General features: G+C 32.1%; 1 pseudogene; it reads left to right on the plus strand.

Moving 5' to 3' along the window:
• Positions 1–3,718: 3,718 nt before the first annotated feature.
• LOC143618011 (protein DETOXIFICATION 40-like) lies at positions 3,719–6,630 on the plus strand (annotated as a pseudogene).
• Positions 6,631–15,438: the final 8,808 nt, after the last annotated feature.

Raw genomic sequence — 15,438 nt, forward strand, 5'->3', positions numbered from 1 at the left:
TCAGGGCCGGGTGTGACATGACCTGCCCCCCCCCCCCACAAGCAAGTGTGTTAACCAGCAGACCACCAATGGACACACGTAATAGCATCAGTTCGTTAAATTATAACATATGCAGGTTCAGATCTTATATGATCCAAGAACCCTAGAAAAATAAATTGATCAAACCTGACATAATTGATTAAATCATCCATAGGGCTTATGATCATCATGAAATCTCGATCAAAACCATGTAAACAATTACCTCGAACAACGATCTAAAGAGGGCTAATTAGACAGAATAGGCGCCGACGCTGTGGGTGTATGAACGGGTATCCTTTGGCTGCATAAGTCCAATTAGAGTTGGGGGAAACGTAGGCGATGGGTGTGAGTTTTATTGGAATGATAACATCGTTAATATAGGAAACAATTTTAGGGTTTAGGGTTGACTAAGATGTTTATAGTAAAACGAATCAACGAGATCGAGTTTTCATAATTACATGAATAGTTAGGCCGATTTTAATATATATAACATAGATTTTGATTTGATTCCATGTTGGTGACGAGAATTAAGGTCCAAGCTATGATTCTTGAATTCGGGTACAAGAAACAAGAATACGGGTCGGGTTTGATAAATGGATTATCCAGAATGTAATAAGGGTTATAACAAAATTGTAATTTAGTCCCTTGAAATTTAAGGTGGAAACAAAATGGTTTAAACTATATATTTTGGGCTAAAAGGGTAATTACACTAAAGATTTATTTATAAATAATTAAATATTAATTTAATACTCAATTTAGTTTGATAAGCGTGATATGTTTAACAAAAATAACCCGAACATCAAACCGAGTCGGGTAAAGGTACAAGTTCGAAACCCGAGTTGTTACACGGGGGCAGCGCCCATTGCAGCGGGGTTCTAGGGGCGGCAGTTCCTAGCAGGATCCAAGGGGCAGAGCCCCTGGCTAGGGTCGAGCTTCCAGGTCAGCTTAGAAAAATTTTATTTCCATTAACTGCCTTAACACAATTTCATTAGGATTCTTAATTTATTATTTTATTTACTAACTCATAAAGTTCGAGGGCTTCTTTGTAATTAATCCATTTTATTCTAAGTCTAGGGACCTTTTCTGTTATTCTTTCAAAGTCTAATTCGTTATCTAGTCCTCAAATTCTAATTCGTTATTCAGTTCTATTTCACAATTAATGTTAATGAATGAATCAGCTAGAATTTACATTTAATAAAAATTGAATTCATAACCTCAGTTCTTTGTATTTGTATAAAAATAAAATTAATAAGTTAATATAATTTTGAAACTGTGTAAACAACTGATGAAAATGATATTCTAGGTTTCAATATCCTAAATGATTTTTGAAAATCGAAAATAGTGGAATTAAATTGAAACAAATATTTTGGTTAAACCTTTTGAATGCTTTTAGTTAAGTAATTTGTCTTATAAGGCATATTAAATTAAATATATTTAAATGTATAAAAAGTTTAAATTAGGACAAAAAAAAAAATATATTTCTGAAGCATTTTGGTCTAAGTTATGAAAGACAATATTGAAACTAAATATTGATCTTCTTATTGATAAACTCATTTATACTGCACAAAAAAAGTCATATAAATAAATGACATAGTTCATAGAGTAAATAATTATACATATAAATTATAATTATAATGTCCAAAATATATATAAAATGTATTCTTCATGTTTGTAGTACTTATACAAAATGTTTAGAGAAAATTAAGAAAAATACATATTTTCCTGAGTTTAAATGCACATGAGAAAATTTTAAATCAAAATCTGAAACCAATCTTATATAGAAAAATAATGGACTGCTGCTCGAATTCCAGTTTAAAAACAAGTTATAGTTTCCATACAAATCCAAATTATTCGACAATGATGCACATTTATTTTCTTTTATTTGTAATTATCTGTGACTTTAAAATTTTATTTTAACATGCATTCAACTTCAATTTTGATATTTCATTATTTTCTTATTTCACAATTAATGTTAATGAATGAATCAATTAGGATTTACATTTAATAAAAATTGAATTCATATATTGAAATGACTTAAGATAAGAACTATATATTAAAATGGGTAGAAAAAAAGATGAGAGTAGCTAAGAGATTGACAAATGACAAGAATGGATAGTCTTTAATTATTATAAATAGATGAAATCAAAGATCTTCTTCATTGGTATTACTGACTTACTGTATGTTTTTCATTTTTCATTCGGTCGTTACTTCTCAAAGCAAAAATGTTTTCAGGTTGACTTTGAAACGACGATAAATAAACCCAGCAAAGACATATAATTACAAGATATAGTAGAATATTTGAAACATCTCTAATATCTATTCTATTATTAAAAAAAAAACTTTGCATATGTAAAACATTGTTATTTTAATCCGTGCGTGAAATGCAAAATTTTGAATATGCTTTTTAATTAAAATTTCCAACTACCGTCTACCCAAATGTTAGACATTTTGAGTATATATAAAATTGAAACCTTTATATTTTATATACATTTTAACGATCGAGGGATGTTAATATGCAAAAGATGGAGCTTTATTTAAGTTTTAAAATTTTAATGTTTGAAAATTTGTTAGTTCCATTTAATTATGTATAAGTATTCATTTATATGTTATTATTTTAATTTTATTTAACTCTTTCAATTATAGTTAATTATTTTAATTATATATTTAACAATGAAAAATAAAAAGAAATCTTTTAATAATAAAAGGAATTTGAGTATTACAAATATATGCAAAAATGGTGATAATATAATAGTATAAGTATATGTATGGGTAAGGATATATGTAAGGTTAGAAAGAAAATAAGTGTTTATATTGCATTAATGGAAATATAACACGGTAGTTGACTACGTTCACAGTTGTAAGTTCATTTATCATCTTGCATTAGTTATGTCCTTATTGTTTCTTTCGTGCATCTCTTCCTTTTATTTAACACTCTATTTTATTACAAATGTAACACGTGTTTTAAAAACCGGTTGGTTGAACCGGTTAAACCGGATTTCGCACAACAGGCCAGTATTATGAGTCCGGTATTTTTGGCTGGTTTGCTAGAATATCGTACCTGCGATTTTTGTCTAAATTACCAGTTTTTACCGGCAAACCGGTTTTAAGTCCGAGAAATTTTTGATATTTCAGTCCATATTTTTTCAAAATTACTTTTAACCCAACAATTAATAATCAAACATGTAAACTTTAGGACTATTTTTTGAAATTCGAGTGCTTTTCCATTATTTTTTTAATATAGATTAACTTCTATATTATTTATTGTTATGAAAATCACTTAGTTTTGGGTTATTTTTGGACTAAAGTTACATTTATAGAAAATTATAAGGTAAACTATTCAACCGGTTGAACCTCCCGGTATAACTCAGTTCAACCGGTTGTATGATATTTTAACTCAATCCGGTACAAGTAATATACAAGTTTTTAAAGCATTGCATGTAACCGGTCGAAAGTTGCAAAAAGTAAAATCATAAATGTCACAAAATCTTCATATATCATAGAAAATTAATTCCCTGCCTATAATCTTATCAATCATTAATAGTAATATTAATAATTAGTTGGCACTTAACTAATAGCAATTAATTACAAAACAAATATATACAAACTTTAGGGGATGATTATGTAGTCATTTGAGATCCTAAAAAATCAAAGGCATATATCACCTGAGTACTCACAGGCTCTCCTAACCCAACTCTAGCCAATGGCAATAGATCCGAGTTCCACCCAAGATGGTGAGTTGGCACAACCACTGGTGGTGCCACCGGCCCCAGGCGAACCGGTGAACTCAGAACTAGAGAACATACTATCGGATACAAGCTTAACATCCTTCCAGCGACTCCGAAAAGCTATGCCCATGGAACTGCATAGCTTGTTCTGGCTAGCGGCTCCAGTGATCATAGTGTACGTGTTGAACAACGTAACATCGATGTCAACGCAAATCTTCTGTGGCCATCTCGGTAATCTTGAGCTGGCCGGAGCGTCACTCGGCAACAATGGCGTCCAACTCTTTGCCTTTGGTGTTATGGTAACAATTGAATTCTTTTATTCAGTGTACTAATACATATATATCTGAGTGTTTGTTTCTCATGCTTACGGGTGTGCATGAAACCAAAAAAACCCACACCGCAATTAAAAAAAACCAAAAAAAAAACAAGATAAAAAAAGCCGAATCGAATCAAAAACCGACAGTTCAGTTTTTAGTTTAGTAAAAACCGAAATATTGGTTTTGGTTTAGTTTTGTGTTTTTGTGAAGAACCGAAAAACCGAATCGGAATAGTAAAATAGAACGGAGAAAACTTCGAACCTTAACAATTAAAACCGAGGTTGTTTGGTAGCCTCTTAATGGTCAAGAGGTAGTCTTAAGTCTATATGGTTAAGAGGCTACCTCTTAATTGTTATCTCTTCCCCATTCAGACTACCTCTTAACCATTAAAGTGTTATAAACCATTAAGAGGTATCCTTTTAATGACCATTAAGTGTTATTGAACTTATGACATTTTTATTGTTAATTTTGAATTAAAGTATCTTTTATTAGATCTAAATATTCTAGACCCGAATGTTCAATATTTTATTATCCATTAACTTTTTTTAACACACACATATATATATATATATATAGGGATGAGTTATAATAAAAAGAAATAGTTTTTTAGAAAGAATAAAAATAAATCTAGGCCACTGAATCTATAATCTAGTAGTTGAGATTGGTAGTTTTTAAACTACCAAATAGTTTCCTAGGATTAAGGATTTATGCTACATAGTTTCTTAACTTTACATAGTGCTCACGGGCGTTGTCCTAAGACGAGTTTATCCCGATTTAGTAAATTTAGTCATTTGAAATATTCGTTGCCCGTTGAAAAACCAAAGAAACCAACAGCCTAGTCTAGCAAAGAGCGAAACTAAACAACTTACACACCCATTATTGATTTATATTCTCATTTTTAACTATCTTATGATACTGTGTGTTAAACTGTTTGTAGCTTGGGATGGGAAGTGCAGTTGAAACACAATGTGGGCAAGCATATGGAGCTCATCAATACCAAATGCTTGGTGTTTATCTTCAAATATCAACCATTCTTTTAATGGCAACCGCCATTCCTCTTATGTTTCTCTACATCTTTTCTAAATCAATATTGCTTTTAATTGGCCAATCACCCGAGATCGCAGCCGCCGCCTCCCTCTTCATATACGGCCTCATTCCACAACTCTTCGCCTACGCGGCCAACTTCCCAATACAAAAGTTCCTTCAAGCTCAAAGCGTTGTGAACCTGAGCGCCTACATTGCAGCCGTGATGCTAGGGGTCCATGTTTTGTTGACATGGCTCGCGTTGTACGTGTGGGGCTGGGGCTTGTTGGGCGGCTCACTCGTGTTGAGCTTTTCATGGTGGCTGATTGTGGGAGCACAGTTTGTTTATATAGTGAAGAGTGATCGGTTTAAGGAGACGTGGACGGGTTCAGCATACAGGCGTTTTCGGGGCTTTGGGATTTTTTTAAATTATCCGCTTCGTCTGCTGTTATGTTGTGTCTTGAGATTTGGTACTTTCAAATCATGATATTGATCACAGGCCTACTTAAAAATCCTGAGATAGCATTGGATTCAATGGCTGTGTGCTCTACTATACTTGGATGGGTTCTGATGATTTCTATCGGGTTTAATGCTGCTGCGAGGTTTGTATACAATCAAATTCTCTTTAGTATGTGCTGTAGATATTAATTGTTACGAGTCGAGCTCAACATTTCATCTTGTTAGTCGAGCTTGACCGCTCATTAAACTTCGAGCCCATAGTTACTGGTTCATTTGTTCATATTCATAATTTACTTGCAGTGTGCGAGTTAGCGACGAGCTAGGTGCTGGGCATCCTAAATCCGCAGCATTTTCTGTTGTAGTGGTGACTCTTTGCTCGTTTGTGGTATGCCTGATTTGTGCTATTGTTATCTTGTCTCTAAGGGACGTCATAAGTTATGCTTTTACCGACGGTGAAACTGTCGCTAATGCAGTCTCAGACCTTACCCCTCTGCTTGCATTTTCCATTCTCCTAAATGGCATTCAACCTGTTTACTTTCAGGTAAGAATCTTGCCACCATAATATTTTTACTCATTTGTGACAGACTAAATATGCATATTATATATAGGTGTTGCTGTTGGATGTGGATGGCAAGCATTTGTGCCTATGTGAATATTGGATGTTATTATGTGGTTGGAATGCCACTTGGTTCTTTGTTGGCCTTTAAATTTGATCTTGGTATTAAGGTGTTAGCAAGCCTACAACTTTTTTTTTTTCATTTTCTAGTATATTTTCATCTCTTATTTATATGTGCATTTCTTTGATGAAACATAGGGAATATGGGCGGGCATGATCTGGGGTATGACAATGCAAACGGTTATTTTACTATGAGTCACTTTTCGAACCGATTGGATCGTCGAGGTAATTTCATAAATTCGTGTGTGGCCATGTCTAGTTCAGTTGATATTCTTCATCAATCATCGTTTATTATAATGATGAGATATGACCACCAAAGTGACATGCGTTTATATGAACTTTTCAGGTGGAGAAAGCAAGAGATCGAGTGAATCAATGGAAACGTAAGAAAGAGGAACATTTCATAAATTAGCTAAAAAGATTTGTACTTTATTTGTGACACAATATTTGTAGTTGTTTTAACCTCGACTTTAAGTATCCATAGTCAGGACTGTCGAGATTATCTGATAAATGTGTGAATGGAACTTATTTGCAAAGTTGTTTATTAATTGAACTGATGTGAAATGAAGATTAAAATGGTTTATTTAGGTTATAACAGCCAAAATGAAACAGTTTTAACTGCCAAAACATAACCGAGCCATATGTGACCATTTAAATTTTTTAACCTAACTATGTAATTTAATAATTAATTACCTAACAACAATGTATTAATATGTCTATGTCTAGCTTATAATCTAACATGCCCCTTCAAGATAGACAGGATGTATCTCAAGTCTTTTCTTAGACTATTGAAGTCTCCTTGCAAAGCTTTTCTTAGAGTTATGGCTGATTTGTTATCCCAGTATAGTTTTGTTGGAAGTCTGTGGGGTATATTTAAATCTTCAACTATTCCTCGTAACCAAAGCGCTTAACATTCGGCCATTGAAAGAGAGATGTATTCAGCTTCAGCAGAAAATGAAGCTATAACCTTTTGTTATATTTTATTTCCAGGAAACCATTCTTGTTCCTATATTGAAGATATAGCCTGGAGTGCTCTTGCTATTATTATCTATACTACCTCCATAGTCACTCGAACTGTATCCTACTAGAGTTGCATTATTACAACTATATAGAGTGGAGAATATCGTGATCCATTGTTCCTTTGATGTACCATAGTATACGTACGTTTCAAGGCTTCCCAATGACTTTTCTTTGGAGTTCCACGAAACGATTGATTAAGCTAACATCAAACATAATACAGATCTAGTACCGATTAAGTATATTAAACTTTCTACCAGACTTGTGTCATTGTTTCATTCCATGCATGGTCTTTTTCTTGTATAACTAGTCCATATTCCATAGGAGTGGAAACGTATGAAGAAATATCTGTCATTTCAAATTCTGTTTCATGGATTCCTTGAAAGTCTAATTTATGGTGAATCACTTGGGATTACAAGGTCATCACATGAACAAACAGAAAACTGGTAGGCTTTCATACCGTAATTAGACGAGACGAGAGTAATTAGTTAATTTATTTCAAAAGATTTACGCTACACGTTCAACCTTATCATTTTCACGTCACAATTGTTGTTTAAAACAAATTTAATAACTAAAATTAATTAGTTAATTAAGTAATTTCTTAATTAATAATTAATTAACTAATCAATCAATTAATTATATAACAGCTGATTTTAACGGCTATTTTTCATAATGACGATTTTTTAATGACTATTTTATGACGGCCATCTTTATAAAACATCAACCTAAAACATAAAATAAAAAGTACAATACGAAGTAATTATAAAAGAAACATAAATAAAATTACCCCTGTTGGTCCAATCATGTTCAACTAAACCCTTCCGCACTCGCAATGCCTAGTGAGTCTCTTCGCTTCTAAATATTCAACACATGTTTAAAATGATGGCGGTGCTGATCCATTAATTTAACTTGGTGATTCATCTTCTTGCCTTTCACGAGAGTAATATGAAAAATTTATTGAAATAGAAAAAAGTTAAAATGGTGGTTAGGAGAGAGAAAAGTTGTATTAGAAAAATAGAAGACATGTCATTTGAAATGACGGATGTTAACAAACATGTAGGTCATGTCAGATCTTGTCTGATGAGGTGGACGACTACCAGGTGTTCCGCCAATTCAAATGGCGGATCAGGAATATTTTATTCGTGTTCCGCCATTTGAAATGGCGGATGTCAATTTTGATGATCCGCCAGTTTGACTGGCATGTCACAATTTCCAAAGTAGGCTACCCCTATATGTAAAAGTGTATTTTGATGGTCATCCGTCGTTTGAAATGACGGATGTCATCTTGACATCCACCATTTCAAACGGCGGATATAAATAGTGTTTTCTGGCTGATTTAACCACTCATTATCTTTTTCTTTTTATTATTACTTATTTTCTAATATATAATAACTTTTTTTAAATAACTTTATTTAACAAATAAAAGTGTATTAACAAATAACGTATTTAAAATACGTCTTGTTATGAACCATTATTTATTAGTGTGATTCTCCACATGCTTAACCACCGTCTATTCATTATTCATGTATTAATGTAAAAGTCCTTATAAATAAAGGTATCTTGTATTTGGTTATTGACATCAATAAGAATCAATCTTCTTTATCTTTATCATCTCTATATGTGTATGGATCTTGCTAATAGGTCGTTGTTTCACAACACGTTATCAGCACGAATTGATTTTGGAGTTCGATCAAACTATCATAAGTAAGTTCTTTTAATTGGTTTTATATGCTTTGGGTTTTTAATCAATTGTGATTCATGATCTTGTGTGAGTTCTCGGTTAATAGATAATAGTATTATTAAATCTACTCTTATAATATTCATATCTATCTTATTATGAGATTGTAGTCAAAATCTCAATCTCTGTAATGCATCATATAATGAAACAGAGAGATGATTGATCCAAATATATTTATCGTTGATAATCTATGCATGTTACTATGATCACATTCCTAGGGATTATATTTTTTTATACATTATAAATATGAATAGTATCATCAATGGTTGGTAATAAAAAAAAATTAATTAAACAACTTTCATTTGCAAATTGATCAGAAAATAATTCTACACGTTGCATAAGCATCTTATTCATCTCGGAATTTATTCATCCGGGAATTATTGTTACGCAAATTATTTTGACACGGTTCTTCTTGATTACTTATTTGGACTTATATATTCAGCCATGCGATAATAAAGTTTGATAGGCAATTGTAACTATCAAATAATAATCAACTTATATCATTTGAGTTGATGGTAGCTTTTATTTTGTTTTATTGTTGGGTGTTATCTAATTTTACGAGATAGTTTGATGTGCTATCTAATTTTATTATGAGATAGCTTGGTGTATTATATTTTGCTAGTAATGAAATCAAGAGTTATGGAATATCTGTGTTTTCAATCTATAATAATTACAATAATGATGTTTAGTTAATTGTTATGAAGAGTTATGTTTGATTGTTCATCTTCTCCCATGAGTTAAAAGAAAAAAGATAAAATATATGTGTTTTAAGAAGAATTATATATCTTATATTGCTTAGCTTCTATCAGAGTCTTTTACGGTTTCATACTAAAATTAATCAATTATTAGTGGCTATTTTTTGAGCAATTTCTTTTAAGAAAACTTTTTCACTTATTATCCATTTAAATAGACTTGGTTATTAAAATTATAAATTAGTATATTAAATTTTGTTATCAATTGACATAGATGATGGTTAAATTGGCGATTAACACTTTACAAAGAAAAAAATATTAATTTTATTATATTTCTTTTTACCTAACAAAGGAGAAAAGCAAATTATTATTATTCAGTACTTTTCTTTTAAGAATTATATTGCAAAGGAGAAGCAAATTATTATTATTCACTACTTTTCTTTTAAGATTTATATTGTTTCAAATATGACTTTATATTTTATTTTGTTAATGTTCCTGTTAGTAAATCTTGGATCGAATATTTTACAATATTTAATACATGTAGATCATATATTATTCCGATGATTGATAAAATAAATGATAATCATGAAAATTTTTGCCCATACAATAGTGTGAATTTTCTATAGAAGCTGCATATATTTTGAAGCTGAAAATGAGTCATTTTAATATGGTTTAAATGTTACATCATTGTCCTAGATTAATAGGTTTTGATGAATAACGTAGTATATGAAAAATAATATTTAATTTTTCAATATTTTATTCTTATTAAATTTTATTAAAGACATTATGTAATTTACTTTATGATTACATGTTGCAGCATCATGTATTTTGTACTTTATACACCTTGCATTCTACATGCTACTCTTTATTTGTGTCATTTATACTATACGGAATAACTAACCCGGAGTCATGGTTTATTATCTCTTAGAAGAGTGTAAATAAACTTAGATAAGACACCCCAAGTGTCATACTATGTGATCTCATTATTATAGATATAAAAGGTTGTAAGATGCTAGACCGATAAGTACTATATGACTTGAGCATGTAACTTATAGTCATTTGATGGTATGAGATGATAAGATTATTTATACATGTTAAATATAACAATTTCCATTTGTCACACCTTACTATGCTCTAAAGAGACAATATATTACAGGGTTTGAAAATTACAATGAAAGTTGTGTGGTTCTAATTCATTCTTAAAGTGAATGTGATGATATAATCAAGGTAAAGGATATCGTGTATTTAACTAAGGAAATTATAATGATGTTACCATTCTTTGAAGTGAATGTGATGACATAATGATCGTTATAAAAGTCATGATCATGGTTATAGAGGAAATTGTAATGACTCTTGCGTTAACAATGAGATCAACCATGTTGATATTAAAAGTGACCACAAGAAGTGGCAAGGGAATGATTATATGAGAATACAATACGTAAAACATGTTTGAAACATGAATGCTTGAAATGATAATACATTATTCTCTCATTTTATGTCGTGTATTAAACAAACACGAGTGAAACTAAAACATGTATGATCATAAACCGGAAATTTATGGATCATGATTAGTAAATATATTGGCTTGACCGGCTAGACCATTCCGAGTCATTGATGATGTGAAAATATTGAAGAACAAGAAAATTCTTCATGATAATTAAACATACAACGTGTGCTCTCAATGGGAAGTTAATTATTAACCAACTAAGTTGGGTGTAAATTTCTAATATACTATGAAAATGACAAAGGATATGTATATCCTGACATGATATCATTTTGTGTTTTTTTAATCGATGCATCGTCTAAATGGCTATCAAATTCGCAACCTGAAGTTTGCGTGACTTGTGACTTAGCTGATAGCGAGCACATTATTCTAGACTATTTTGATAAATGTGGTGATCTTGACTCCCATTTTAGTAATGATTATTGGAATACATGTTAAACTACATGTGACGAATTTTGTTACAAAAAAAGGTTGCTTTTGTCGATGACGATGATCAAACGTCTATGATTGATTGCAAAACCAGTAATCATGAGAGCAAGAGTTCATATTTGTATGTTTCAACATATGTTTTTATGTGACGTATTATTAAATCACATATGGCCAATAAGTTATAATTCTTCATCCCCATTACAATTGGTTTTCGATCAGGAACCAAATATTTCCCATTTATAGTTTTTAAAAGTGCCTAACACATTACAATTACTCCACCATAGTGCACAAATATGAGACATCAAGGAAGGTTGGGAATATATGTTGGATATGGAAAAGTATTGATAATTACGTATTTAGAGTCATTAACGTGAGATTCGCTTACGACTCCATACTGCAAAACCATGATGGATTGCAAAACCTTTTGAGTCTTATATTGTATACATGATTGGTTAACATATACGGAAATTCATGACAAATTATACGTACATGAAGCATTTAAGCTAAAAGCTCAAGAAATTTATTATATGAAATTAACAAGTTCTATATGTGAACTATAAAAGCCGAGTAAGAAATGATATAATCAACTCGGTGATTATCTCTTGGAAAAGAGACATGAATATGATATATTTGATCTATTTATGGAATATTTTAATATTAAATCAATAATATCATATTGATGATTGTATGGTATCTTATATAGAGATGGTATGCGTGTAGAGCATTTCTATAATGATATTTTTATTAATCAAATTTCATATATAAAATGTTGGAGCATTTTAATATAAATGAAGTACTATAGTTTATTGCAATTGTGCAATATTTCTTGCTAGTTATACATAACTAGATATATTATTTATTTATATTTATTGATAAGATATAACTTGTTTCAAGTGAAGAGGCTTCAAAATGAGCTAAACATAAATATTTTGATACATTCAAGGTATGAAATATATGAGTTTATATTTTACTAACCTGTAAAAAAAGGGGTTTGGTTAGTTATGTTGATGTAGGGAATGCAATATAGAAAAGTCATAGATGTTGTGGTACTTATTTACAAGATGAGCACTACAGTCACTTATTTACAAGATAATGTACTATTAGTCATATACGAAGATTTCCAAGTGTAAACTACAAGATCAAGCGGCGGATTGTTAACTATAAAAGTCTCAAACAAACTTTCCAAGAAGATCAAAACTCATAACTTACAGATGTATAAATGAGGGGGAGTATCCAAATAAGGAAGTGTATATTATAAGATCAAGCGGTGGACTGTTAGTTACAAAAGTCTTAAACAAACTTTCCCAGAAGATTGGAACCCGTCACTTAAATGATGTATAAATGAGGGGGAGTATTATACACGTTGCACTGTTTTTCCCTTATCTATGGTTTTGTCCCAATGGGTTTTCCTAGCAAGGTTTTTAATGAGGCAACATTACCAAGCGTATTCCATTATGTGGATAGTCAAGGGGGAGTGTTATGAACCATTATTTATTAGTGTGACTCTCCACATGCTTAACCACCATATATTCATTATCCATATATTAATGTAAAAGTCCTTATAAATAAAGGCATCTTGTATTTGGTTATTGACATCAATAAGAATCAATCTTCTTTATCTTTATCATCTCTATATGTGTATGGATCTTGCTAATAGGTCGTTGTTTCACAACACGTCTTTTCTTTTTATTATTTATTAGTTTTCCAAGTATCATTGTTTAAAAAAATACAAAGTTTAATATTAAAAAGATTTTTTTTATTAAAAACACCAACATGTTTTAATATTTTGATAGACATCCGCCATTTAAAATCAAAGATGCCATCTTGACATCCGTCATTTCAAATGGCGAATGTGAATAGTGTTTTCTGGCTGATTTGATAACTCACTATATTTTTCTTTTTATTATCACTTATTTTCTAATATATAATAACTTTTTTTAAATAACCTTATTTAACAATAAAAAGTGTATTTAACAAATAACGTTTTTAAAATACGTTTTTTCTTTTTATTATTTATTAGTTTTCTAAAAAATACAAAGTTTAATATTAAAAAGATTTTTTTATTAAAAACACCAACATGTTTTAATATTTTGATGGACATCCGTCATTTGAAATGGAAGACGTCATTTTGACATTTGTCATTTCAAATGGCGGGTGTGAATAATGTTTTTTGGCTGATTTGACCACTCACTATCTTTTTCTTTTTATTATTACTTATTTTCTAATATATAATTGTTAGGACGATTTGTCATTACCTGGGGTTTTTTTCCTTTGATCTGGACAAGATCAAGGTTTTTTTCCTCGCAATAAATCAAGGTGTTCATCTCCATTCCGTCCATATATTCGCTGTTATCATTTTAGCAATAAACCTCACATAACAGATTTGGATACATTATTCTTAGCAGATTTTTATCTAAAACAATTTGGCGCCCACCGTGGGGCAATTGGTGCTATAATCCATATTATTCCTATCAATTTTCAATTTCTCATACCCATATCACCATCAATGGCCTCTCAATCAACCTCTGCTTCATCAACCATGCCATCTTTGGTTCCTCTCTCGTCAAGAACTTTGCCGACGATGCCTCATCCAATCATGGAGCACCATGGGCTGCTGCTGCTGGAAACAAGACGCAACTACCAATCTTCCTGAGCTCGAAAACCGCTGCTGCCACTTCGGTGGTTAATACTAACAATAATGTTTATGCTATGTTTTCACAGGTTAAAGCATACATGAAGCAAAAAAACAAGACTAACCAGAGGATCCTTCTGGAGATTGAAGATCTCAAAAAGACTAAGAGGCCAGCGGAGGATCAGACTCTCTTGGTGCCTAGGATGCTGGATTTTACCACTCCAGGATCCTTGGCTCAGTTCACGCAAGGATCATCTATCCTCCAACAGGGATCCATGGGTCAACAAAGTTAAGGATCCTCGATCTTTCACCCAGGATCATCCCTCCTTAACTAGGGATCCATGGGTCAACAAGTTCAGGAATCCTCAACTTTTCAGCAAGGATCATCTATCCTTCACCAGGGGTCCGTGGGTCAACCAGATCAAGGATTCTCAACCTTTCAACAAGGACCATTGATCCTTCAACCAGGATCCTCCGGATCATATCTTTAAGGATCCTTTAACTCTCAACCAGTAGGATCCTTCAATCATAGTCAAGGATCCTTCCTTCAGGATCAAGGATTCTCAGGGGTTCAACATCAGCGGTCCTCTGAGGTCCATGAAGGAGATATAATCCCCATGCAGACCATAGCTTACGGCGGACCAACTCCTGTAGCAGACACCTCTTATCTCAGCCATTCTTCTGGAATGCCGACATTTGCACAACAAAGAGGTAACACGCATGATCCTATATCCTTAAATGATAATCATGGTTCTGTGCAGGGTGCAGGTATCAACCAAGCCATGGCTAAGGAACTGCAGAAACTTAAGGATATGATATCCAGCATACCAGGGGTGATACGTCCAAACCCCGAGATACCGGAAGAAGCCACAAATTGTCCTGATTTGCTCCACCAATCTATGACGCGGAGATCCTGAAACGCTTTCAAACCCCCAACATGAAAGTGTATGACGGGACCACTGATCCTGAAGAGCACGTAGCTCAATACAGAGAAAGGATGGAAATCAACCCGATTCCTGAGAGGCTCAAGGAGATTTGTCTATGCAAAGGCTTTGGAGCCACACTATCAGGATCTGCTTTAAAATGGCTGCTAAGTATTCCTCCCTTTTCTGTTACTTCTTTCTCACACTTAGTTAACTTGTTCAACAGTCAATTTTCCAGTAGTAGGAAATTTGAGAAGTTAACTAGTGATCTATACAGAGTTATCC

Source organism: Bidens hawaiensis, unplaced genomic scaffold, assembly GCF_021521415.1.
Source record: "Bidens hawaiensis isolate Kalapana, Puna unplaced genomic scaffold, B.hawaiensis_p1.1 tig00061568_1, whole genome shotgun sequence".
NCBI lineage: Eukaryota > Viridiplantae > Streptophyta > Magnoliopsida > Asterales > Asteraceae > Bidens > Bidens hawaiensis.